Raw genomic sequence first — 26,224 nt, 5'->3', positions numbered from 1 at the left:
TAGCAATAAATACAATTATAATGAAAGCTCTTTTTAAGAACCCTCATAGAAACTTCTTAGTTCATTCAACTATCAGATGAGCAGGCTGGCTGGCAATAAATCACACTTTTTAAGTTAAAGTTGAGTATCTTTTATTTGGAATGATATTTAATCAGGTAAGACTAGAAGATGTCAGAGAACATTAAATTTAATTGATACTTCAAAGGATTAATAATGGGTGATATCTGGAGGTCCTTACAGGGTTTTTAATTTGGTGCTTTACTCTAATGGAAGTTTGCCTGAATAAACATTAAATAACAACAAATTCTGAACCTCAAAATGTGACCCAGTAATACTTAGCACTTATGTTGTGCTTTAAACTTTCAGAACTCTTCTGTGGGTCAAATCTTGAGCACAAAAGGGTTATTCAAGTGAGCACAGTTTGGTCAATTAACCTGTTAAACCTTTGCATATAAGGCAGTCAGAGGCCCACTGTGGTTTTGGAGAGAGAGTGCTCAGATCTAGCAATTTACAGTATGTTGAGAATCCCATAAAGGTTGTATCTAAGTATGGGACTTGTCAGATCCCTGCTCCTGATGGAGTAATAAATCACATGGTACTTTTTCAATTGGAAAATATATTAACATGTCTCCTGCTCCAGCTGGAGAGAATAAAATCATAATGGTTTATGATAAATTGCCTAGGTTTCTTGTACCCTTACCATTTGTAAGATATTTTCCCCCTCAAGTTGAAACCGCAGTGACACATAGGAGGGTTCTTTACAATGCACCATCTCTGCAGAGGAGAATGGAGGAATATTAAAGGACTAATTAAAAGCACAAGTCACCAAAGTTGATTAGAATGCAAACTAAGCCTAATTTCATGCAGGAACCGTTAAAGGCAGTCAAGGTTGTAGTAGTAAGACAAAAAGGTTGAAGAGCTGCTATATTTAGATGAAAACAAATGCACTGAAGCCAAGAATCCCACTGAGTGGAGGTAAAGGATAGAAGTGACAAAGGGAATAGGGGGTAGAGAAGCAATGGAGAATTGCTCACATTACTTGGTGTGGACCTGGATTAATGTTGACTGAGAAAAGAACTGAGTCCTTCTGCTTATACCAGGTGAAGAGACATGTAGAGCCCTACGCACCTGTTGTTCAAATTGTGAGCAGCAGGCCTAAATATTTCTCCTTCAAAAACCAGTTTGACATTTTGGATTTGTTTTTAATATCACTTTTGATATCATTCCTGTGTTATTGTTATTAGAACTACCATGCTTTTCCCTTAGTCCAAAGCTTTCTACACACTGACAGCAGCTTTGCAGATTCATTTCCTAGCTCGTCCCTGCAGCCAGCTGTGTCATCACAATTTCTCAGCCGTTGCACTCACTGTGATTATTGGTTTGATAGATTGCAATCAGGGTTTTGATCTCAGAGCAGCTTTGCAATAGCGATGCTGAGCATGACAAATGATATCTGCCTAAACCCACACTCTGGCAAATTGTCAGCATTGCATCTTACTTGACCAGTGTGCAGCTTTCTATCTTCAATAAGGCGATTGTAGCCAATTGTTGGTATCCCTGGAACAAATACAAGGACTGCATTTTACTGTAACTTGAATTTCCACCCTAGATTTTGATTTTAGTCTAAATCTGGTGTTTTCTCCCTTTATAGAGCTGCTTTTGAAGAAATATATACAGCACTGTGTTTTCTTCAACATCTTTTCTTGTTTTGGGTCTTGCTCTTGAAAATGCAGCTGATTCCTTTACATAAGTTAGTTAAAATTAACAACTGCTTGCTAGCTGTTTCATGTCAGTTCAATATTTCTGGGACTTAAGGCTTGATACTGTACATCGTCAAGGTTGCAATCCATAATTTAGAGCCACTGCTTGCAGAAACACAAATACACAGCAGGCTTTGGTGAGGTGTCCTCTTCATCATTCATTGATGGACAGTACATACAAAGCATGCAGCACCCCTGCTGGCCTTTTATTTCTCATGGGGAGGATAAAACATTGGGAATTCTGGCACAGATTTAAGTGCTATCAAATATACAAAAAGTCCTGGAGATCTCATGCTCCCTAAGGGTGAACCTTTTAAATAATGAAGCAAGATCTGTACAGTAGAAAATAACAATAAAGTCCTCCTGAAGTTCTCTGTGGACATTACCCGTCATTTTGAGAGCTCCATTAGACATTCCTCCTCTCCTTTTTTTTTTTTTTTTTTTAATAACAGAATAATTGTCTGGATTTGATTGGCAAAGCTGCAGTCTAGGGCCAGACTTCCTCAGGTGTCCCAGGTAAAGAATTCATTCAAATTTACTCTCTGGTTAGAAAGTTATTTGCACTTCTGCTTGATGTTTATAGCCTAATTTCATGAAGTGTATGAGACAGAAGAGGGGAGAGTGCTTTGAAACCCAGCTTGGCAGCTATGGCATTGTATTCCTTTGTTTACAGTGGTATATTCCTTTCTGTGGCTCTTGAAGATCTTGTTGACAAGGAGAGTTCACAAAGATGGTACTTTTTTTTTTCCTGGAGTTAATTCAGATTCTTCAGTTGTGGAGCTGTACTGTTGGGACCATGGTTTGGAAGGATCAAGGTAAAATTACTGACCTGTGCCTGCAAAACAATGTCAGCTGTTACTGTAATGCTTACTACTACTGCAGTTATTAAGTGCTGGATATAGCATGATACCTGTGGGAATGGTGGAGGTCTGCACATAAATCTTCCTCTGTTTTTTTCAACACTGAGTATCCAGTTTAGAGTTCAAGTGGAGTCATTTTTGCAACCATAAACAATGATACGTACTGAAAAGTAGCATATTTTAGCTTAAGAAAGCTGTACCACTTCAAAGGTTATTGTTAAAGCTGGGAATAAAATTATATAAGTTTTGCAGCCGGTAGCTTCCCTCTATCTCCTTCTTGCTCTCTCTCTCTCTCTTTCTGCCTCTGTTGGGGAATTAACTCTTACTTTGCTATAGACAAAACATGGCTTATTTAGCATTTATGACATAGTGTTGAGAACTGCTAAATACTTTGTTATTAAGTGTGGTCAACTCATCAGGCTAAACTCAGATGACATGACAAGTTTTACAAGAGGGATCAGGTCATTTAGGTAGCTGTATTCTCCAAGACCTGCATGAGCAAACTCTGCTTATCCACTGCTGAGTGGATAAGACTATCTAGATCTTTCATGATGCTCTCTCTCTCTCTCTCTCGCGCGCGCTCTCTCTCTCTCTCTCTCTCTCTCACACACGCACACGCACACGCACACGCATCACGGTACCACCAAGCATAGTGATACCATTAAAATTTTGGGGGCAGAAAGCAGTTTGTAAGGAGGATTATGGTTGGAGACAGGAGTTCCTTTTCCTTCCCCTCCCAATAACTCCCTTTTCCCCACATGCTTTGATTTTTTCTGTGGGGCAGAGACTTGCTCTAGAGACTCCATCTAATGGGTGAGGTGGCACTGGGAGAGTCCTCGGGCAGGGGTGCGAGATCTCTGTGCCTCAGGGAGAAGCCTTCCTTCACCGTGTGCTTTCCTGCACTCACAGACTCCTTCTGGCCCCAAGTGAAATGTCTCTGTTTTGTTCTAGCAGACAAAAGAGCACCACCAGCAGAGAGGTGGGACAGAGAGAAAAAGAAGGGCTTGTTTCCAGCCTTCCCATTCTCCATACTTGATAAAACAGGCAGTGCAGGTTGGCCATGTGCTAGGAGGGGAAGCAGTGGAGGCATGGAGGGAGAGGAGATGGAGGCAGATGTACAGTGAGGCCAGGCCATCCAGAACAGGCCCAGTCTGGCTGTCATTATAATTCTGGCCTGTTGAGGTAACTGTGCAGGTTAGCCAGCTTCCTACAAAAGATATATTTTAAAATGTATACTGAGTTTATTTTTTCCCTAAATTCTGAACTTACCTTGGAAGGATTCTCCCATCCTATGAACTGAACCAAGCAGGTCTTCACTCAGCTGTGACCTGAGAGTTGTATCAAGTTCCCAGGTCTAGACTGTACCTTCCATTAGACTTACAGCCACGTGGTGCCCCTTGTTGGGGGCTATGACAGCATGTAAAGCTGGTGGTCAGAGCAGGCATCGTGTTTGTGGGACCTCCCCTCCCCACTAGTGCTGCTGACTGCTTCAGCCAATGCTAGTTCAGTTCCTCAGGCCATATCAGGAGCAACTGGGATCATATTATACCAAGTCCTCCGCACTGCATGACCAATGGTTTGGCACTTCCTAGAGCTGAGAACCTGCTGTCCAGGACAGTAAGAATGGATGTCGTCTTGTTCCCCTGCTTTGTCCCCTTCCTCTGTCTTCCCTTCTTTCCCTCCCAGTTGTTTTCCAGCCTGTTTGTGCCAGAATCCCATTTCACTGAGTCTTGCATTCCTTCTCTGCCTCCTCATAATTATATCTGCTCAGGACTAGCCAGAGAACTTATAGCAGTAGTTTTACTCATACAGCTTCAGATTCTGAACTTGAAACCCAACCAGCAGTTCTGTTGATGGAGTAACAAGGCAGAACAAAATGGTCTTTTTCCTCGCTGTTGTGGTAATGCCATTGAGGCGCTGATAAGTAACAACATGCATCTGTGTGACTTAACTCCTCACATATCCTTCAGGGAGAAGGGCTCTAGAGTGTAATAATGGTATCTTTCTCCTAAAACTTTGAAGCTAGCCTAAGGATTTTATTGATGAGGAATTATATTCTTAAATAATAACGTGTCACAAATAGGACATGTTCATTATGTTCTGGAAGATTTGGGGGGCACAACTATAGAACTATTGTCTGAATTCTGTTATGTGCAGTAGGACACTAGTATGAAGGATGATCTAAAGGTTATATTATTCTTTGTATAATATATATGTATCTATCTTATATATAGGAAATATATATATATTTTATATATATATACATGTATATAGATAGATAGATGGAGGGATGCCCCTTTTTCAGTTTGTCTTCAGTTCCTTTAATGTCTACTCTGTCTTCTCTTAGTACATTAGCTGTCTTTTCTGGTCTTTGAAAGTAGCCAGCTGTGTTTGTGCATTAAATCTAGTAACTGCACATAGACAAATGTTGTTCTTGTTTTAGACAGAGTGCTTTTTTAAGCTGATTTATCTTTAGGGTAACTTTCAACAGCTTCTATGAGGGGTGGAGGTAGGGCCTTGCTGGCTACACTCAGTCCTTGGTTCTCGCATAACCTTTCTGTGCAACCTTGGGTGAGGCACTTCCTGAGCTGGGGCTCCCTCCCTGTGAAATAGGGATGCTGCTTTCCTAGTGTACAGAGGCTTGGGAACGCTTTCCTTTTGCTTTTGAGGAATTTGGATTCCACTATGCTAAGCTTTCAGAGGCAGAAACCAAATCTGTGCTCAACATCATTCTGGATTAAACCTTAAGTGAACTCAGTCATTTCTGAATCACATCACTGGTCTCTTTTCTGTAAGAATCACTGTACTCCTAAAGCACATTATTTGTCAACAATACCTCTTTACCCCTTGACTTTTTGATTTTTTTAGTTTCTTCTGGCATTATTTGTATTATCTAATTTTTACCACTTTAATTCTCTGCCTGTCATGTAACAATATTGAAACTGTAATCCTTGCATTTGTCATTTTTTCTAACTTGATTATAAGTTTCTGCCTGTTGGCCAACCCTTTTTTGAAATACCATATCAGACATATCACTGTATCAACAACTGTAACCTCAAGTGCCAAACTCCTGACTCCAATAGTCAGATCATTATTCGAATGTGCCACTTACAAATGCCCTGATAAGTTTCGTCTTGAATTCCCGATTTTCAAATGAAACTCCAAAACACTGAATACCTTTGCTCTTCTCTTTTTCCTTCTGGTCAGGATTATCTTGCACTGGTGACTTTTTTTTCATGTGAAGGAGACTAGATTAGAGTCTTTATGCAAAACAAGCAGTTGAATACAGTCCCTACTTTGAATCTTTCCCTTGTATATACATTCATCTCCTACTAATGTCAGTGTCAGTTAAACTCTCATACATGTCCAAGATGGTAATGGGACACTTCACTATCAGATTCAGTGTTTAAGGAAAATTGTGATGATTTGGGTGATTAGTAAATGATATGGTACTTTTTACTTCAAGACTTTAGTTTGAATTTAATCTGGCTTACTAGTAGCAGAAAGTAAATTTTCATCTATAAACTGCTTGCCCAGCCCCTGTGGAAAAAACTTCAAATTCCTGTAAATGACATGTTTGATAGCAGAAAAGAGGACAGGGCAAAAGCTGAAGTACCATTTTGTACACCTCCTAGAACAGAACCCTTATGCAGAAATTGGAATTGCCACACACATTGTGGTGTGTGGGGTGGGGAAGAGGACTGTGAATAGTTTCTGCTATAGATCAGCGTGCATCACAAAGTTTGGAACCAGATCTGTATCTTCTAGATTTCATGTTTTTTCACTTGTGTCTGACCTTAGCTCCCACAAGAGATTAATCAGGCACCAGCACTGAATCCACTTTATTCAAGTAAAATGGGACAACATTTAATAAGTAAGTAAATTAATTAATTAAAAAGTCATGGTGCACAAATTAAAGATTCTCCCAAAGCTGCAGCATTTATGTATCAAATCATCAAAGCTGGGATAGTTTGCTCACTGGACTATGACACAGTACTGAGTTTGCATATTTTGAAGCTGTAATGATGGGAAAGAGAAGGGCTTTTTCATTGAATTTTGTTCAGTCAATGTGTTTGCTGGACCATCAACACTCAGAGTTGACTGCACATCTTGTAAAGCCAAAAGGAGAAAAGTGACATCTGTGTCAAAACAGCCAAGTCTCACAGCACCTCGCAAATTCGTGCCTGGAAAGACTGGGCTGTTATAAAACAGAGACTGCTATGTTCAAAAGCTCTCATCTAGCTTATGAACACTCAGGTCTTCTGCTCCCAGTATTGAGTCCAGACAGATTAGCAATCAGCTAGGGCTACCAGCTGATGGGCATGCCCTGTCTTTTGTTGCTGGAGTTTGAGGATAGAATGGAGCCCTGTCAGAACCCGCAGCAGTACGCTTCTGGAGTACAGCCCGGGGAAGAATGCCTCTGGGTGGCTGGGGTTGGTTTTCCCTACGGTCAAATGCTGCAGGCAAGTAACACAAGTAACACTGTGACTGTTAAGGCCTCCCTGCGTGTGGGGGTTATTCAGTCTAGCTTCAGGCACCTAACTCTGATGCTAACAGGGTCCAAGGCTCCTGTAAAGTCAGTGGGACCCCAAAGCTTCCCTGACAACCTGGGGAACCGACGTTGCTAACATACACATCTGAACTGGATGCCTAGAATTAAAGGATGAGATTATTCTCTTTAGCCCAGGGCCCAGTCCAAGCATGGGTCAAAAACCTACCACTGCTACCAACTGAAGGATGTACTCCTTCAGCTGTTCTTTAGTGCTGACCACATATTAGCACCCTAAATGGATGGTGGAAGTCACCAAAAAACAAGCATTTAAATTAACACAGAGCCAATATCCTGGGACTGCAAGTCATTGTCAGAAACTCATCCAGCCAGCCACAGCTTTTTGGGGTGTTGGCTAGTGTTACTGATAGCTGTCTTTGTATTTTTCCACTCCTGTTTGAATGCCCCTCCAAGAGCAGGAAGACTGTGGTGTCAAACAATCCCATGTATAGCTATGGAACGTTTTTTCTTCCCATGTCCTTCCAGCTATTGATGAATTAAGAGCTTGTGCCAAAAAAGAAGAAAAAAAAAAAACCACCCAGCAAGGGAGGACCAAAGATATGAAGCCTAGTCTGTTTACACACTATACTACAGCCCAGAATCTACTGCTGTACGGAATGCCCATCTCTGGTGTCCTGGGAACCGCAGTGAGGAACAGGATAAGGTTGCTTGCCCCGTACATTGCTCAAGCAAGAATAGGTGCCAAAGTCAGAGTCAGAATCCCAGGACCTGATATATCATGGTGTATTGTTAGTTGTGTTTGTTTTGGGGGGGGGGGGGGTTGGTAATTTTTCTTCTAGGTTTTTGTCTCTCTATTTAATTATCCTTTTCATGTCTGATTTCCCGACTTAATCTGAATGTGCATAAATCTCTAACATAGATTTATCATCTCTATAGAAAGTGCTTTCAGAGGGGTTGTGCAGCTTCCCAGAAAAGGGACACTGGTGGAAAATGAGGCTTTCAGATTCAACAATAAGCCTACTATTATGCTGATTTTTGTCAAGCCTTCCCTCACTTCTTTCCCATTTGCTGCAGGAGTGAGCTCAAGGCTTTTGTTTGTTTGTTTTTGAACTTCAGTTGTTCTAAGTGTTTACCTCCCTGCTCAAGTCCACTCATTCTGAAATGTTAGACACCACCAGATCCTGCTGCATTACTTCTGGAATGAGAAAATGCTGGTGTTAGGCTCTTTTTTTCAACTGCATATTTCCAGGAAGATTTTAACTGGACTGTTTCCCAATCTTTTTAAATATTTTTCTTTCTTATAAATTGTACTTTGACTGTCACAGTCATTTGAGGACATTGTATTTTCAACCAAATGTGAGATATCGGAGCAGCACTTGAAATTATGTGTGATATAAATAATCTCATTGCAAAACAGATTTTTTGTTTATATAGTATATTGTCTGCATGCTCATAACCATTTAATCAAATTCAGGCCTTGTCTGAGCTAACATAATGGCCATTAACTTATGTATGTGTTGTGAATTATCCTTTCTGAATTTGACCCATAGATTTGATAGCCAAAAAAGCTGACTTCCTTGATCTTTTGCTTGGGATCTCACATGCAAATGCATAGGCTTTTCTGTTTATGAAAATGACCTGAAAGTTGAATACAAGTTTCAGCTGATAACATGTGGAAAAACAGCCTCTCTAGGTTTTTGGTCCGTTGTGACTGACTGTTAGAACTTTTTTATAGTTATCATGAATCTCCTTTTTCTTCTTTGCAAGTTGTTATTCCATATAGTGCTCTTTATGACGCCACATTAAGTCCCTCGAAAGGACCGTCTCTCTCTTCTTTGCTTGGCAGCTTTCTCCTAAGCTGAGCATGTAAACATCTCTCTCCTGAAGACACGTCCCTGTTAATCACTTCTGGAGCCTCTCTTTGAACTTCTTTCCGTTAATGTTGCAGACACATATTTTAACTGCAGTTAACAAAAGCCAGGATAAAATGTTATTATCATCCTTCCTCCTAACTTAAAAGAGACACTTTACATTCATATCCCAGATTAACAACTGCCTTACAACATGAGCCATGTAATTTGCTCTTTTCCATATCTTCACCCTCAGATCCCTTGCCAGACCACTGTGAGTGAACCAGTTTATTCCCAAATTTCTGTGTTGAATCAGTTCCCCCCTCAGATGTTAACACATTGATTTTCATTCTGTTGATCTATGCCCCATTTTTAAGCCCTGTAAGTTCTTACCTAGGTGTAGGCATAAGCCTTCCCTTTATCATAGCATCTAGCCACTTCACTGAAGGGTTTTGCTGACCACTCCAGATAGGTTTTCATTGACCTTGATTTTTACTACTTTACATGATAAGCAAGAGTTTGAATTAACATCTTCAGAGATGATTCATTGGCAGGTCGGCACAGTAACCAGGATAAATACCATTTTGCTTTGTGTTAGATGCAGGGCAATCTTTAGTGGTTGAAGTGAACTAATTTGGAGCCTATTTCATGTGTAAGTTTTGTCTCTGTCCTTTCAAATGCCCCCTGTTGTTAGCCACCACCCAAGGAGCAGTTCTTTAAATGATTGGCTGTCTACAGCTATACAATGTTAATGGTAGTGTCAAACCCCAGATTTGTTTTTGTTAGTGATTGCCGGGCTCTTACTTTAGATGCTTTATGGGAAACAATTGTGTTCTCAACAGCTCCAATTTCCATTCCTTCCTTGAAAAAGAGAATGTGTTTATTTTTCCCCTATGTAGGCTATTTTAGGAAAAATGTGTAGAGGGAGCAGCTTTTGGCCAGATTTCTAGCAGCTGCATTCAGTGATTACCATGCTGAAAAATATTATCTGAATAACAGTTTTTTTCCAGAGGAAGATTATGCAATTTACATGGTTTTACAGTCAAATACATACCCCATGGGTGTGTAGGTGTTTGTGTGCGTGTGGCAAGCTGTGGGACAAATCATGAGAAGCCCCAAACCCACACAGTACCCATGGTCAATAGTGGGAGAATCAGATGAGGCTTAGTGGCTACTGCATCGGGCGGGACTCCGAAGTCCTGTGTCTTGTTTCTGTAGCTGAGAAGTTCTCTGCACCATTTCTTTCTGTGCTGCTGTCTCTTATCTGTAAGCCAGCAAAAATGATAGTGACCTGCTTTGTGTAGTACTATGAGGCTGATTGTTGAGGAGCACTCTAAGAGGAGACATGGTGTAACTGATGTAGCAAACTTTGGCTTCTCCAAGTCTTGCAGGAGCAACACTTGTCTGAAGAAGCAAGGAGGGAGAACAAATAGACAGGAATAGATTTTGTCACCTCTCCTTGCATTCAGTTGACTCCTATTCCATCCCCAGCCCTTACAAAAGCAGTAATACTCTTCGTTGCACAAGATATGAATCCATATCAGGGTGGTGTGTTCCTCCCCCTCAGAAACAATGAATTTACAAAGGTTGTGTTGTGACATCCCTCTGGATTACTGCAGCTTGATATCTGATATTAGCATATCACACTTGTCACTTTTCAAGGTCCTTTTCATGACAGGTCACCAGCTGTTGGAGACCAGATCCCTCGTGGACACAGATTGACAGTGCTGCACTGGAGAGTGGAAATACTATGCTTTGCACAGTCCTGCAGTTTTTTCTCAATATTTACTGTTTCTTTTTTAAAGATGTATTTTGTCTCCAGGTTTCTTTTTCTGTTTCTAGTGCTTCATTTGTAGGAAGAAGTGGGTTCATGACAAAGTGCTTTGTTTTTTCTGGTTCTTTAATCCTTATGATGTACAGCCTTGTATTGCACTTGATGGAGAGTGGGGTTGCCACTTCTTGGGGCTCCAAGGAAGTGCAGTGTCTGGAAGCTCCCTGGTAAAAATAGGAACAGCACGCTTCGTTGCACTGACCCTTCTCCAGTGCTCCACTGAGACTCTGCTGGCCAGTGAGGCAAAGTCGCACTGTGCTCATGCTGCTCCCCAGAGAAGCTACTGCGGGCTGAGGCAGAGCTTGTAGTTTAAGGGCTGCTACCACAATTGGGGCTCTGCATAGCCTCTATAACTGGAAGTGGTATCCATCTCCTCTGCATTCCAACCCCAGGAGTAAGGCACAATCCTATCCTAAAAAATTAACTTCCTATTTTTATTTAATTTTGTTTTAGTTTTTTTAGAACATCTGTCTTTTACGACAAGAGTTGCAAGATCATTTGGACTATCCATTTGAAGACTTCATAAGTTCAGAGATACTCTTTTACTATGCCACCGTTACTATAGGCTTAGTTGGTGTGGTTACATGATGTGTTTGTGGCAGACTCCTGCAACCCTTCCTGTCACCTCTCCCTCCCTCCTTGTTCTCATCTCTGCACACTTTGCTATACCTTCAATCTTAGTGTTTGTAAGCCTCAGTGTCAACTGGATCTCAGTTAAAACAACCTCTAAAAAAAAGGTGGATTTTTAGCCCAGATCATTTCAGGAGTCTGGTCTGCAAGGAAGTATCACACCTAAGTAGAGTAACAGATTACAGTGCCAAGATAGGAACAGGGAGTTTGCAAGAGAACAGGAAGTCATGAAGGTACCTATACTGCCAAAATCACTCTATTGTATAGTTACATCTGGAGTATCTCATACTCTTTGTCATATACACTGATATTTGAAAATTCCATTCCTATTTTGCAGATGGGAAACTGAGGCACAGGATATTAAATGAGTTGTCTATGGTCACATCAGGAATATGATGGTGAACTGGACTGAGGTAGACTGAACTGGTGAACTGAGGATTTAATGCAAAATCCTAAGTCAGTGCTCTGATCAGGAGGCCATCTCACTTCTAATAGAGCCCAGGTTCCAGCTGAGTTGTTTAATTGTTACTGATTATTACTTTACCTTTATCTGTGACTAAACTCTACGGAGGATCCAAACACCCCAAAACATGTGTTGACCATAAGTTTCATATTGCTATTTGGCATAAACAGAAGATGAGAACTAAACTCTGGGCAGCTGACATCCTCTTTTTGAAAATGTAGGTTCAGCATACAGCCAAATATACAGCAAGTCAATACAGATTTTCACATTTGCTGCAGAAATTAAAAAGCTGATGGAGTAGTGCTAAAACTCATAAAAACTCCTTCAATGTTGATATAGAGTCTGTGGCACCTAGTCTGGAGATCAGCCTGTAGATGTTGTCTTTTTCTTTTATTCTCTGAAAAAAAATGTTGGCAGATGTTGCATCAGTCTCTGTATGAAGGGCCCCTGTTTCCTGAAGATTCGTTTGAGGCACTCATTCACAATCTTCACTGCAGAATATTCATGATTCCTTCTATATTCCCACTCTGTCTTCTGCTTTCATTTGCTGTGGATGGCAATTTCCTTGTGCCACCCTTTGTATGCACCTGCAGGCTTCCCAATGCTTTTTTTCCCCTCTGCTCTTTTTAAAACTGAGCCTAGTATTTAATGTTTGCCTCACTTGTGTTTAGTACTCACTCTCAAAAGTGTACAAGTATACCATTTCTCACCAACATGACTGGATTACAAAAAAAAAAAAAAGAAAAAAGAAATAATTTCAATGTGCTCAGGCTACAAAACTCTCATTTTTAAACTCATATACTTCCAGGTAAGCTGTAAAACATTTTTCTTAGGGAAAATACATCAACAGTAGACCACTTAATTTTATGTACATTTTCTAAATAAATTTACAGTTCATCTTAAATAATTAACTTGAAGTCACTCCTTTTTAAAAAGTTGAAAGAAAGGATACGGAATGAAGTTGCAGCTCAGATTTTACATCCCACTACACTGTCGCAGAAAGACCTAAACTGTTTCTGGCTGTTTTTATTTTTAGGCTGTTCTTCATATACCGTCATTGAAATTAATGAGAAAATAAAAGGAGTGACCTTTGGCTGAGCACATACAGTTTATGCATGAGCTAAACAGCAGGATCCTTTTTCATTCTTCTTTTTTCCCACATTCTCTTTCTCCTCGCTCTCCCACATCCAAATATAATTTGTAAAGCCTTTAGAGCCTTTCATTCTGTGTGTTTCCACTGCGTTCCTTTAGATGAGTCTCAGGTTCATGATTCTCGTCTATTCTCTTTTGCTGAAAGGTCAACAGCATCCTTGTTTTATGAATATAGTGCACTGTTCACTTGAACTTCAGAATTATTTCCAAAATTCCCAGACAAAATTGATACAGCTCAGGATGCAGATAAATGCCAGCAATACTAAAAAGAGTACTCTTGGAACACAAATACAAGCTTGGACATTCAAAGTTATGTTTGTTAAAATAAACCAACATTTGCTGAAGATCAGAATAGCTTTGAAGACATGATTCCAAAAGAAATGTTAATTCTGAACCTGGGGCCTCACCATAATGTTGAATATTTAATTCATGCCCAGCTTTCTGAAGTAGGTGGACTAATCCATTCAACAGATACTCATTCCACAAAGTGACTGCAACTGAATAGAGTAGAAACTGCCAGATGAGGTTTACTGGGGCACCGCTAGAGACCCAGAGAGAATCGTGTGCTAACCCAGGGAGGTGGTATCTGTCAGGCCACCTACCTGCCGTGAGGGAACATGCTGCCAGCTCTGCCTGCTTGGGGAGGAGATAGGTCAGATATATATTTATTATAAATCTCACCTTGAATTATTTTCCTTGGTTGGAATCCTTGGTTGAAAATAATGACTGAGCGCTGCCTCCAAACTGTATTTGAAGCAGTTTTCTTGCTGAGGGTTAGAAAGTAAAGCAGAGGTGTGTTATGATCAAGAGAATCTTTTCTGTATCATTAGGAAAAGAGATGTATGTAAAGACTTGCAGAGGAAGGACTGGTGTTCCTTCAAGATGGTGTTTCTTATGTTCTGCATGATCTAGCATCAAAATCATGCAACCTAAAATGGAAATTAATCCACAAGCTTCACCATGTATGCCTTTAGTGCTATGATTTTCCACATTGCTCACATTGCTCTTAAAAACGGGAACTGATACGTGTTTGGGTTAAGGGAACTGCTGCTGATGGTGTAAGACACCAATACTGATAGTAAATCCAGATTAGAGTTATTTATGGAAACTTTGCTCTGATTTTCTTTACTTCTGAGCATGCAGTTGTATCTGCACATTCTAGTGTTTAAATTTAAATGGACATTTATTGCTCCTTTACAGGACAAAGGTCTTAACAACAGCTCAGACTATTAATTTTCTTTGGAGGTTTTAGATATTTTAAAACACTGATTACTGGAAAACTTGCAGTAAATTTTTATATTCTAGGAGTCTGCTGAGAGTATTCAGATAGGAAGATTCATATGCCATCAGTGATTTATGTTGCTTGTTTCATTTTGCTTAGTGAAAAGTTCTTGAACAGATCTTTACACTATGACTGCAGTGTTGTTACTGCACATTCCAGGAATTTATTTGTAGATGGCAAGAAAGGCATACATAAATTACGAAACCATTGTAAAATTAAACCACCTAAACCCACGGGGTTGCTTTCTCTCTAACATAATTCCTTCTCCTCGCCGAGGGCACCTAAGAAAAGCCCGACGCGTGCTGGGCTGTTAACGCCGGTACTGCTGCACCGGGGTGGGCTTGCGGGAGCCCGCCAGCTCCGCTCCCCAGTTTCCCGGCAGAGCCGTCCAGCTCCCGGGGGCGCAGAAATCCCTCGCTCTTAACTCGCGGCCGTTAACGGCCCGCTGACAGGCGGCCCCGCCGGCGACAGGCTTCCTCCTCCTCCGCTCGAAGGCGGCCGGGCGGCCGGGCGCGCGGCGGACGCTACGCGACCGTTGCTGGGGGGGGGGGGGGGGGGCGCGCGGCGGACCCTGCGCGACCATTGCTCGGGAGCGGCCGTGCGCGGCCCTTGGTGGGCGGGCCCGGCTGGCGCGCGGGGGGAGGGGCGCGGGGCGTGTCCTCGCGCGCGGGCGGCCGTGACAGCACCGCCGCCGCGCCCCTCGAGTCCGCAGCCGCTCCTCCGCACTCCGCCGCAGCGGCAGCGCCTCGCCTCGCCGCGACCCGGCGGCTCCGAGGTAAGGCGCTGGCCGCCGCCCTGCTCTCGCCTCGCCTCGGGCGGCACCTGCGCGGGCTGTGGCGCGGGGCAGCGGGCCCCTTGCCGGGGTGGGAGGGCGCGGGGGGACGGTTACCTCGGGGTGCGCCCGGCCCCTGCCCCCTCCTCCAACGGTTCGCGTCCCAGCGCCGAGACCCCAGTTCGGGCGGAGGCGGGCGGGCCGCTCCCGGCGGCCGGGCCCCGGCCTCCCAGCCCCCTCAGGGACTGGCTCTGCGAGCGGCTCACCGGTTGCCCCGGCCCCGCCAGCCCCTAAGTGCCGCTGGAGCTGAATTGGGCAGCGCCGGCCAAGGCTATTCAGTAACAGCCTTGATCATAAATGATTAATTGCACACCCGGAGAGTACAGAGCTGGGTCTTTCCGAGCGCAGCCTTTTATCCCTGGTTATCTTCGCAGCCAAACGCGCTGAGCCAGCGTTGCGTTTGATCATGAAATGTTGCCTTACGCTTGCGCCTGGGCTGTGAAATGCTGCTGTGTGTGCTGACATACCACAAGGTAGGGACGAAGGTTGCTGTGCCCTAGCTACTGTTTCTGCACAAACCCACCTATTTGTGGATTTATTTTATCAGCACCAAGATAAAAGACCAGTAAGGTAATAGGGCTTTTTTTTTTTTTTTTTTTACACTCGCTGCCTTTCTTACTATGCTTGAAAAATCTAATCATTAGGTGTCCAATTCTTTGATATGCAGTAGCAGCTGGCAATATTTTCTTCTTATTCTTTATCATAATGCAATGCTTCCTTTGTTGAGCTGTAAATGAGTAGTGTAAGCTTCTTCGCTAGCCTCAGCTTCATCATCCTGAGATGTGAGTCACTTGTGCTACTAGATATGTTTTCTTTAGGAGAGCTAAGAGGCATCACAGAAAATCCAGCTTTTTCATTTCAGGTCACATTCCCCTGGATGGATTTGGTTGATTCCAGCCTGAAAATGTGCGTATGCTTTATACGCTTCAAGGCAACTAATGATCTTCCCTGGGAATTCCTTTCTGTTAACTTTTTAATTTGACTTGCTAGTTATAAGTTATAAAGCACCTTTTCTCCTGTTTCTTTGAGCTCCTGCTTTAAAATATCTGATGCAGCTATAAAATATCTTCTAAGTGTGATTATTCAAGGAAGGTAAACTAAATGGAAAAGAGTGAAGCATGCAAAATGTCAAGGTTAGCCAGAAACTTATTTGCACCGGCCTTGAAAGAAATCCTTCTGGGTGGTAGCCTGTTGAATGCCACTAGCTACAGTTTTTAAGCTGCTGTGAGCAGGACACTGCGCCCTTGCCACAATTGTTTCCATGAATAGAGTCAACCCTTATAAATACAGAATGGTTCCCAGATTAGAACAAGTTGATGAATTCTGTAAGGCTGCATCACAACCTGCTGGAGCTGAATGCTGTTGCTAGGTTGTGAGTGTTCTCCCACTAATTGTGTTATAGGAGTTGAAGGAATTTGTCCCTATGCAAGAACAGCAGAATCTGTTAAATGTAACGAGACACCAATCTAGATAAGGGTTGTACTGTGTCAGGTGCTGTATAAATATATAAGGAGATAAGGTCACAACTCTGGGAAGCCTACTGTGTAAAAAAATGTTACAGGAAAGATGAAGGAAATTAAATACCCTTCAGAATGTTTTGAGTATTATCCTTAACTGAAGGGTCTGTTTCCACAGTCTTTACTCAGGCAGGTGCTTCTGGACTTAGTGGACCCTGAGCGGAAACATGTTCTGGAGGACTATTGTTTTATCTGGCATTTAGTAGTGAGTCTAAAAACTGAATACTGTATCTCCAAATACTTTTTGTTTTAGGGGAGGCTTGGTTCTGGATCTAGATCCAATTTTTCTTTTACCCAGTCTTTCTCACTCAGAGATGGAAACAAGGCTATGTCAGGATACCATCCTGCCATTTCCCAGATTTTAAGGAAATTTGTATCTGAAACTGAAACGTGGTTTAGGCCTATTTTTAAGGGAAAGCACAAGATCCCAATGGCCTGAAATGTGTTTTACATTTTCTTTGGGTTAATTCTCTTCTAGCAATGGTGGAAATGCTAAAGCTCTGCCTGTCAGTAGTTATAGCCAATTTGTTTGGTATTAATTCCCCCCAGACTCCCCCCATCACAGTTATATTTCTGTTCTGTTTCATCCACGCTTGTTGCCTCTCTTGTCATTCTAGGGGCTGTATTTCCCACTATGCTTTCAGAGTCCCAGTCTTAGTGGTCTGTGGACACTGTCGGTAATGTTATTTATGCAGAACTCAAAAAACTCAGGCATTTTCTCAAATCAGCCTGAAGTGGTGCCTTCCTCATCCAAAGGAAAGGTTGAACTCGATTCTTTACTGTGGGCTGGAGGATAAAGGCAAAGCTCCATGACTGCCTCCATAATTAAGGATTTTATTGTCTGTGTTACTATGTGGGGGAATATGCCTCTGTACCTGTTGCTGTTGTCTCCTCCATCCTCCCTGTTTTTCTGCACTGTCTCTATCCTTGTGTTTCTCCATCTTTCCCTCTGCATTTTCTTTCCTCCTCAGTTGCTTCACCAGCTTCCTCTTGCAACTTTCTCTTTCATGTGCAAAAATGATCAGTAGTGAAATAGTTAACTTTGATAACAAAGTGTCTTTATTTTAGTCTGGACTTTCGGTGTCCCAGTTTACCTCCTTCCTCTGCTAATACATCATTTGAAAGCAGCATTCTGTAGCATTATTATATCAAAGAATTTGGCCCTGAACTTCACTGAGATTGGGGGTGGGGAGGGGGCGGAGGCGACTGTGGAATTTACACCTCATTGAGCTGTTTGCTTCTGAACACCTTGAGATTCAAGAAGACAGTGCAGCATTGTTTTGCCTCTACTTTGCATATGGAAGGTTTTCTTTACAGTCCTGAGGACTATAACTCCATGTTTTACAGGGTGAATGCTCTGTGTGCAAGATGATGGGCCATGGGCTTTGGGGATATATTTGGCATGCCAAGACTTCTACTTCCAGTATGTATTTGAAAGGGACATGGTGTGTGATTCTCACAGCAAAGAATTTGGTCCTGGTATTGCCTTCTTGTAGCACGCCAAAGACCAGCTCCTTGCCTGATGTAATTTGGTAGGGCAGTCAGAAGAGCTAAATCTATTTACACCTGGAATCTTGACCCAGTGGTGTGTGCAGAATATATTGTTTGACTTCAAGAAGGGTTGTGGAGCACAAGGAATATAAACTCTGGGATGCTGCAGAGCAGCAAGAAGCTGGAGAATGAAAATTGACATTTTTTTGACCGCTTAGTTTCACAGTGCGTGGGTGGAACAGACGGGTGAAGAGGGCAAGTCTGACAGCTGTGACTTTTGTTTCTGAATGTAAGTGCGGTAATTCCCATAGTTCTGGATATGGATTAGAAGAAATCTGTTGTTGCTTACTAGTCTTCACTGTCTTTCCTGCTGAAAGTTTGTCTGTGGTAAGCTTGTTTAGAAACTCTGTAATGAAATCATATGTGCAAATCTCATTATGAGTGTGTGTGCATTTGCGTGTAAAACCTGAGAACCAAAAGTATGACTGAGGGGGGAGAAAGACAGAACATTTTCCGATTTATGAGGAAAAAGTCAGCAGGCATATTGACCCTTCTTTTTGAGAGACTTTGGAAACAAACTTCAAGATTTGTTCAGAATCAAATGCTGGTTTCTCAATGTGAAAATTGTCTTTTTGATGAAGAAGCCCCCGTACACTTTATTGGTGATGGGAAATTCTCTGAATTATGAAGAAGCAGTCACAATGCTTTCATTTATTATCCCAGTGTAATTATACTTTTGCTAGATCTTGTACTGGGAAAAAAAAAAAGCTTCTGATGATTTGCTTTTTAGACAAGGCAAATAGCGCTGCAGCCCCTAACTATAGTTCTGGAATAAAGTCAAAACTCCTGACGTGTTAAACTTCTTTTGTAAAACAACAATATAGAATGCCTTTCCATCCTTTTTTTAAATACAGAAGAGACTAATCTAAAAATATGCTCTCTGCATACATGTGTTAGGAAAGAGTTGTGGCATAACATTGACAAAACATGTTTTTTTCCTGGTTTGCTCTTAAATGAAGCTATACAGTTTCTTCAAAAAACATGAGTTACAAATGAATCTGCAATACTTTCGTGACTCCTTGTCCTTTTCCTTCAGACAAAAGGCCCTTTCAATCCATTGTGGAACGGTCACTGATTTTCATGTGGTCACTCAAGAAAAGGATAGTGATTGGCCTTTATAATAGGCCTTTCAGTACTCTCTCTAGTGGTTTGCTGACTGAAAAAAAAAAAAGCCTATGGCTGTGTACTGTATCCAATGTTTAAATTACTGATGAATCTAATCTTCCAAGTGTTGAAAAGATGAGAGTTCAAGTGGCAAAGAAGCCTTACCTGTTTACAAATACCACTGTGCTGCTGCACAAAGCTGGGGACAAATTCTTGGCCTGTGTAAACTGGTATATTTTTATTTAGGTTGATGTTTATTGGCTAAAGGTCTTACTGAACTTTTAAAAAGGAAAAGTTGTAAGTAATTTAAACCTGATGTTGCTTAAGTAACCATGAACTATTCTTCATCTTCTAAGATGGCTGATACTGTATTATAGTCTGAGTGGTGTTGAACAATGTTACCTGCTTGTGTTGTGCATGGCCAAGTGGACTGTGAGTATGATTTCTTAGGACATGTCTATTCTAGAAAGTTGTGGGCATGTTTTGGCTTAGCATCAAACAAGCTACTACCACTGTTGTTTGAGCAGTGCAGTCTCACTGAGTTGTTATCCTGCAGTTAAGGAACTGCTGTACTGGTGAGGCCAACCTGCTTGGCAGTGCTTCAAAAGTAAATGTCCCATGTTCTGGTCAGGTGGGCTGGTGTTTGTTGTCCTAGCCTTGTACAACATCCACTCAGGGAATTGTGGTGTTTGGGAGACGCACCAAAGGATAGTGTTTGTGCCATGGAAGTTTGTCAAAGGCAGGCTCTTCAGGCTCCTAGGTGATTTTATCAGAAACCTGTGCAGAGCTTGCTCTGAAGTTTCAGCACCCATGTGTCCGTGTGAGTGCTCTCCATGGCACAGAGAAGCACGTGGCTATTGCTGCTGAAGGCCCCTGCATACTGACAGCTAATGGGGTGGCAGATCAGGCTTTGAGCCTTTTGTGTTGGCTTAGTTACCACTGCCAAGAAGGAGAACTTGGGCTTCATATGAAGCACGTACTCAAATGGTCATTTCAGGCTAAATTATTTCTTTTCTTAGTAATATAAATTATAAATTTAAGTATAAATTAAATACAAAAACCTTTTCAGTATGCACTGGGCACTTCCAATTTGTGGCTTCCACTCTCGCACTACACTTAAGTTGTCTACTTTTGGTACTTGGATTACAGTGTCATGTATGAGTCTCTGTGTGTAATTAAATGCACTAAATGCCTGACACATGCAGTCTCAGTATGGTGCTCCTCAGACTGAGGGAATGTGTTCAGAGACTGTGGTTTATACTAGCCATGGAAAATCCTACAAGTCCCAAAATGTCATCTCTGTTGTGACTCCTCCTTACAGTGTTGATGTGGGGGGAATAACTATGTTATGCAGTAATACTATTCTGTGCAGCATTTAATTTAGTGACCTTTGGGACTTGGTCTGAATAAAATGTTGCCTTTTTTGTAATTCTGTTTTCCAATAATAACTTGGTGCTGGCTATAAATTGTTTTGAGCAGCCTGGTTTGTTGAGCTGTTGGCTAGAAGTGTTGTGCTTCAGTGGCAGAATCAGAGCTTGTATTCTTTGCTCTGGAGTTGAGGAGAGGATACTCTGAAGGCAGAGTGTTTGCTCAGCACTTAATTGGAGAGAAGCTTCCCCATCTTGGCCTGTGACTCCTGAGGCTTCCTGTGTGCTGCAGCCACTTCACTACTAGAGCGGAAGAGTGAAACACATTTCTGATGAGAGTCTCCCAAAAACTTGAGGGTTTCTTCCGCAACAGCTGAACTACATGTACAAACATGGTGGAGGCCACAAAAGATGAGGTGATTCATCTGGCCAACAGAGAGGCAGCCAGGTCTGAAACTTAAGGGAAGGGGAAGGGAACAGCAGAAAGGAAGAGGTGGAAGGTCAGGAGTAGTGTCAGATACACAGAGCTGTAACAAGCATAGGGCAAGAGATGCACCTGTCAAGGGTCCCCAAAAGGTCTGCCAAGTGAGGTAAATACAGATGAACCACAGCTGCTGCTGCAGCTGTGTAAGAGGAGGGTCTGGAGGCCTGAGGTAGTGCAGAGAGCAGAAGATGGTGGTTGGAAAGAGCCCTAGGGAGAGCAGGAGCTCAAGGAAGTACCCAGGTGCTAAAAGGAGCACTGGCAGTCAGCACCAAATTTTTAGCCGTAGCTATGTAGGTTCCCAAGTGGGGATGGGAGCTTATGTGGTGAGGGTGAAAGGGGGGAATTGCAGGGAAGATCTCTTCTGTGTAACACTGAAACAAGATCAAGGTTTCCATGGACCTGATGGAAGCAACAGATAAGAATTTTTCTCAGATTTGGGCATTGGATTAAGGATCTAATGGAAATGACGAGCTCTTACCAGTTCACATGTTACTGATTTAGAGCCAGATTCTCCTGGAGCTTATACTGACTGAAGTCCCAAAGGCAAGCACAGAATTTGGCCCATTATCATTGCTTCCTTGTCACTCAACAAAAACAGTTCCCTCCTTGTTGCCTGTTGCTGAGACCACACACCTGTTTCTAGTATCTGTTCTCTTGTGCCTTTTGAATCATTGACCTACACATGCTGATTCTTCATCAAATTGATGGTGGATCAGAGGTTTTTGCAGTAGTAAGGCCAGAAAACGTGGTTGGCATAGCTGCACTAACTGATTGCAATTGCTGCACTGACTGTTTTTAATGTGATAATGATTACTTTATCCTAAAAGAAGTAAAATAGCTGGCCAAACAGTGTGTTGGGGAAACCTTGAGTTGACCAGGCAGTCAGTTTTACAGCAGAAGAGTTCTTGCTCTCTAGGGTTTATCTTTCGGTATAAAAGAGTACTATGGAAAGCATTATAATTCTTCCTGGCACACACTGAAGACAGGAAATCCTCAACATCAGTGGGGTTGCACTATTGTGATACTGATGTAAAATCAGTATCTTGCCCTATGATCTATTTAATATTTGTTAACTTCTGCTTTTTTATTTGTAGCTACTTTTTACATTGTTTACTGGCTTCTTGATACAAGAGAGTTCTAAGCATTAAAAGTCTTAATGATCTAGTATTGGGCTTGCATCGCAGTATGATATGTAATCTTTCAATTTATTCCTGTTGTGAGAGACCCAAAGTCTTGCCCTGGTGCCCTGGTGACGAAGGATACAGAGAAGGCAGAGTTACTGAATGCCTTCTTTGCTTCAGTCTTTACTGCTCAGGCCAGCCCTCAGGAACCCCAGACCCTGGAGGCAAGAGAGAAAGTCTGGAGAAAGGAAGACTTTCCCTTGGTGGAGGAGGAGTGGGTTAGAGATCATTTAAGCAAACTTGACACCCACAAATCCATGGGCCCTGATGGGATGCACCCACGAGTGCTGAGGGAACTGGCGGACATTATTGCTAAGCCACTCTCCATCATCTTTGAAAGGTCATGGAGGACAGGAGAGGTGCCTGAAGACTGGAAGAAAGCCAATGTCACCCCAGTCTTCAAAAAGGGCAAGAAGGAGGACCCAGGGAACTACAGGTCAGTCAGCCTCACCTGCATCCCTGGAAAGGTGATGGAGCAGCTCATGCTGGAGGCCATCTCCAAGCACGTGGAGGACAAGAACGTGATCAGGAGTAGTCAGCATGGCTTCACCAAGGGGAAATCATGCCTAACCAATCTGATAGCCTTCTATGATGGAATGACTGGCTGGGTAGATGAGGGGAGAGCAGTGGATGTTGTCTACCTTGACTTCAGCAAGGTTTTTGACACTGTCTCCCATAACATCCTCACAGACAAGCTCAGGAAGTGTGGGCTAGATGAGTGGACAGTGAGGTGGATTGAGAACTGGCTGAATGGCAGAGCTCAGAGAGTTGTGATCAGTGGCACAGAGTCTAGTTGGAGGCCTGTAGCTAGCGGTGTCCCCCAGGGGTCAGTACTGGGTCCAGTCTTGTTCAACTTCTTCATCAATGACCTGGATGAAGGGACAGAGTGCACCCTCAGCAAGTTTGCCGACGATACAAAACTGGGAGGAGTGGCTGATACGCCAGAGGGCTGTGCTGCCATTCAAAGAGACTTGGACAGGTTGGAGAGGTGGGCAGAGAGGAACCTCATGAAGTTCAACAAAGGCAAGTGCAGGGTCCTGCACCTGGGGAGGAATAACCCCCTGCACCAGTGCAGGTTGGGGGTTGACCTGCTGGAAAGCAGCTCTGCAGAGAAGGACCTGGGAGTGCTGGTGGACACCAAGTTAAGCATGAGGCAGCAATGTGCCCTTGTGGCCAAGATGGCCAATGGTATCGTGGGGTGCATCAGGAAGAGTGTTGCCAGCAGGTCGAGGGAGGTGATTCTCCCCCTCTACTCAGTCCTGCTGAGGCCCCATCTGGAGTACTGTGTCCAGTTCTGGGCTCCCCAGTACAAGAGGGATGTGGCACTGCTGGAGCCAGTCCAGCGAAGGGCTGCAAAGATGATTAGGGGACTGGAGCATCTCTCTTATGAGGAAAGGCTGAGAGAGCTTGGCCTGTTTAGCCTGGAGAAGAGAAGGCTGAGAGGAGATCTTATCAACGTGTACAAGTATCTGAAGGGAGGGTGTCAAGAGGATGGGGCCGGAGTCTTTTCAGTGGTGCCCAGCGACAGGACGCAAGGCAACGGGCACAAACTGAAACTCAGACACTTCCATCTGAACATGAGGAAAAACTTCTTCACAGTGAGGGTGACAGAGCACTGGAAGAGGTTGCCCAGAGAGGTTGTGGAGTCTCCTTCTCTGGAGATATTCAAAACGCGCCTGGATGCAATCCTGTGCAATGTGCTCTAGGTGACCCTGCTTGAGCAGGGGGGTTGGACTAGATGATCTCCAGAGGTCCCTTCCAACCTCAGCGATTCTGTGATTCATGTATCTGGAATACGTGAAATCCAGGTCCTCTGCAGCTTAATTTCTGGGGAAGGGATTTTTCAAACTAAGATCCTGTCAATGCTTCATATATAATATATATTTTGCAGCGCTTTTTATTTGAGTAGGAGTTTGGCTCTATGACCTTAGCCAGGAATACCATATGAGAGAGACAGCTGCGGAGCAGGCTGGGTGTAGTGTGCTGCCTTTCACTGAATTAGTCCTGTGTTTATATGGTGCTCAGTCCTGAAACTTGTGGCAGTTCTGTGAGAGGGTTCACAGTCCATAGAGTGTTTTGAAGTGAAAGGTGTTCTAGAACATGAAGCATTGTATTTTGTAATAAAGAGAACAGGCCAACAAAAAAAGCAAATTCTGAACAAGGGCAGTTTGGCATTCTGGAAAGTCACTCTGCTGCTGCCTGTTCTGACAACAGATGGTCTTGTATGTAAATTCATCCACTGCACTGCCACCAATTGACGAAGAATGATGGGTTTCCTTTCTCTACACTAATGGGATGAGTTGAGGTTCCCATGTTAACATTAACATGATTCACTTCTCTTAAGTTACACTGTATCTGACCCTGAGTGCTATTTTGATTCTCTTGGCTCACTATCCTATAGGTGAGGAAAGGCAGGAAGCTTCTAATTGCCTTCTCAGTGTTGGAAGTTTTAATTGGAAGTGTGTGCAGTCAGATCCTCTGAAAATCAGGCTGTAGGTGAATGGTGGTACCTTCCAAGGCATTTTAATGAGTTGCTAAAGAGCAAAAGCGGATTTATTAAGCTGTGACAAGGGGCTTGTTAAATGGAAAAGGGATTGCCTTGGAGTTGCAAGGTCTATTAAACTGCAAAAAGGTTAGTTATTTTCAGCATTGCATCATATTAAAGAGATAAAGCAATGATTTTGCAATTATTAATTAAACTGAATAGCACACTTCTAAAATATCACTCACTGGTTTAATTGTGCTCTTTTAAAATTATCTTCATTCTTTTAGAGAGAGTTCAGCCTAATATTAAAGATTACTTCTCTGTAAATTTTCTTAAAACCAACCAAACGAAAAAACCAACTCCCCTCCACCCAAACCAACCTTCAAGATTAATTATTATTACTTAGGACAAAATATGGCCATCTTGTGTCTTGGTACAGTGCTCGTTCCAGGCTGAACTCTATGCCTACCAGCTTCTGCATCCTTACTGAGCTGCCTGGGAAGTCAGGGCCAGCCCTTCAGAAGTGATTTAATAGAAATGGTCAAACAGCATGGCAGGGAGTGCCACTTTCTGCATTGCCAAAAGACCTGGGCAAAGACAACTTATTTTGAAGCCTTGGCCTGCAAGGTAGGAACGCAGTGAAGGCTCTTCACCACACACACATGGGAATGAGTGAGGATTTTGCAGGGCTGCTTTACTCCTGCAGGCCTTATGGCAGGAATGGTGAACCACTGGAACTGATGCCAGTAGGCACCATGCTTGCGATAATGAGTGACATTGCCTATGCTGTTTTTTTTTTTTTAATTATTGTTATTAATAAATTTGTTACCAGACTCCAAAAAAGGCTTTCTTTTGCTAGTTTAGGAGCTTCAGTGATGGACTTCAGAGGGACTTGCGCGCCACATTTTCAGGCGTTTTCAGGTTGCAGTACTGGCCACAGGAAAGTGCTTTGGGAAAGAACCTGCTGTTAATTGAAATGGAAAGCATAGGGATACACAGGCTCTTGAACTGCAGATGGATGACTTTAGAGACAGACCATAAATTATTAAGCCTCCATATTAATGCAGATGTAGAAGGGTGCTTGCTCATGGCCAAAAGTTTAAAAAAAAAATAATAAAAAAAAAAAGACCAAGTATACAAACAAATTATGCTGATGAAAAGAAACAGCCAAAGCACTTGGACGACAGGGACAGTATAGAAATATATCAGCCATATGAGCACTGTCTGGACTCTCCTAGGTGAGATTTTCAGCATGTGTGGTATGAGGAAGTCTAAAAAGTGTGTGCATCGTCTGTGTTGTCATATACTGATACAGAGATAAAGATACTATGATTTACGCTGGTCTGACTCTGTATGCTCTTTTAC

General features: G+C 42.6%; 1 protein-coding gene and 1 long non-coding RNA gene across 9 annotated transcripts in view; one reads left to right on the top strand and one right to left on the bottom strand.

Annotated features, from left to right (window-relative positions):
* Positions 1–26,224, top strand: part of SPATS2L (spermatogenesis associated serine rich 2 like) — a 172,550-nt gene that overhangs the window by 62,310 nt on the left and 84,016 nt on the right. For 2 of the 8 annotated variants that reach the window (XM_067298888.1, XM_067298884.1), the window contains exon 1: positions 15,039–15,113. The exons of 4 other annotated variants lie outside the window; for them this stretch is intronic. The gene's annotated coding sequence lies outside the window, so the exon portion shown is untranslated. Of the gene's footprint in view, positions 1–15,038; positions 15,114–16,032; positions 16,077–22,791; positions 22,811–26,224 lie in introns of those variants that run through there. 2 more of the 8 variants (XM_067298885.1, XM_067298886.1) reach the window with 2 other exon arrangements.
* Positions 8,511–15,339, bottom strand: LOC136992342 (uncharacterized). The gene is made up of 3 exons (XR_010884534.1): positions 15,228–15,339; positions 13,738–13,823; positions 8,511–9,091 (listed from the first exon to the last, which is right to left on the bottom strand). It is a non-coding gene; the product is annotated as an uncharacterized lncRNA (long non-coding RNA).

This window comes from Apteryx mantelli, chromosome 6 (assembly GCF_036417845.1).
Source record: "Apteryx mantelli isolate bAptMan1 chromosome 6, bAptMan1.hap1, whole genome shotgun sequence".
NCBI classification, from domain to species: Eukaryota; Metazoa; Chordata; class Aves; order Apterygiformes; family Apterygidae; genus Apteryx; species Apteryx mantelli.
This window is presented reverse-complemented; position numbering and strand designations above follow the sequence as displayed.